This window comes from Capricornis sumatraensis, chromosome 5, assembly GCF_032405125.1.
Source record: "Capricornis sumatraensis isolate serow.1 chromosome 5, serow.2, whole genome shotgun sequence".
Taxonomy (NCBI): Eukaryota; Metazoa; Chordata; class Mammalia; order Artiodactyla; family Bovidae; genus Capricornis; species Capricornis sumatraensis.
Window position 1 is genome coordinate 25392170 of NC_091073.1, and position 1942 is coordinate 25394111.

The window sequence follows — 1942 nt, forward strand, 5'->3', positions numbered from 1 at the left end:
TACATTTATTGAGAGTTCACTATCTGCCAAGAATTTTTTCAAGTTTATCTATATCAACTTATTTACTCCACACAGTAATCCTACCATGTGGTACCCCCGTTTTAAAGATGAGAAAACTGAGGTGCCACAGGTTACACAGCTCAAATTGACTGAGCAGGGAACTGAACCTAGGACAGTTGAGTCCAAACTGTGCTTTTAACCACTGACGTACATAGAGATGGGTGAATGCGAGGATGAGCAGAGATGGATAGACAGAAAGTCATAAAGATGATTCATGGATATGTCTGTAACAATGAAAAACTTGAAAAAATTGTGCATCAGATTGTTAAAATGTGTCCTCTACAAAGTGGACTTCAATGGGCCAGATGGGCATTCACTTCTTAAATAATACAATGTTTGTCGAAATAGAGAGTAAGAAAGATGTGATTATGGGTGAGTGTGAATCTCTTATAATTTTTTTAAATAAAAATAAAAGGTAAAATGGTATTCTTAAAGACTCTAAAATGACACATGATTTGTTCATGCCTTACAAATCAGGGTTTCCAAAGGTGAAGACAAGACTTCTGAAAATTCTACATTGAGTTCAGCTCCACCTGCCCAGTGAAAAGATCTATGTATTAATATTAGAGATGATACACTACATATCAAAATGTAGAGTTTCATTTCATGATCTTATTTTTGGTTAAAATGTTATCAGAACTTATCCTTAGGTTGTGTAATTAAGGATCATTTTAATCTCATTCATAATTGGTACTTTCAAAATCGTCTTCAATAAACATATATAACTATTATAATCAGAAAAAGCACAATAAAAATAGTAGAAAAAAAAAACAAAAGAACCCTGCCATCTTTTTATAAGACCCCCAAGTATCCCAGTGCCCCACAATTTCTTTGGTGAAGGAAACTGTCTTCCATTTTTCCTCTGTGGGCCTCAGCAAGAAGCATGAGTTCCAAGCATCCAGTGAACAGTTATTGAATGACTTATTTTGAATCTTGGTCATTTCAGGAGAGAGACTGGGTAGACATGGAAGAGGTGAAATCTAAGAGTAAAAGGACTACCAGTCAGATTGCTCAACTTACACCCACAGAAACAGATACTGAGTCAAGAAGAGAGCTAGCTAGAAGAAGTGACTTCTGGTCAGTGAGAAAGGTATAGTCAAGCCTTAACTTTTCAGGAATCTGCTCTTTGGTTTAGGTGAGTTAATTAATCCTAATTTGCAAGTACCTGTGCAAGAAAACAATGATCTGATCATGTCTGATTTCTATTATTCTCTATGATCACAGTTCTAACATTCAAATGCCTTAAATAATTGATGACGTAGTTCTCAAAAATCTTAGGTTATCTCTCACAAGATGGTAAACTCAGGATTACAAACAAACAAACCTAAATAAAATGCTTATCATGATTTTCAGTAAATAGTTATATTTAGAAAAATCAGGGAAAAAAAAAAAAAAAAACCTGTTCTAGCAGCTTTTGCCTCAATTCTGTCATAGTTTTAAAGCTAGAATCCTCCTCAGACCCCTATTTGCATAAAAATAAGCTTAAAACAAAAATTACCATTTTAAGATCATAAATTTTTGTAAGAGCTTGGACCCTCAATCTTCTTTTGGTCATATGCATTCTCTAATATGTAAATTCCTAAAATAATGATGATGTCTCAATAATCTCATAGGGGTTAGCTATTTCCTGTACAATAACAATAATAAATGATTTTATATATAACAAAAAATTACAGAAAAGTACTGAATCAACCCACTGTAGTAAATAAGTTTATAAGAAATAAATTATCCCAGATGCAGATATTCAAGACCAATAAAACCTTTACTGTAGCATTGAGCCATGAACATGGCTATAGTTATAGTCTATAGTTATAGTATTATGTGCAATTTTAAACTGACTGGTAAAAGATAAAGTCCTAGATACTGACTGATCTAAAAAAAA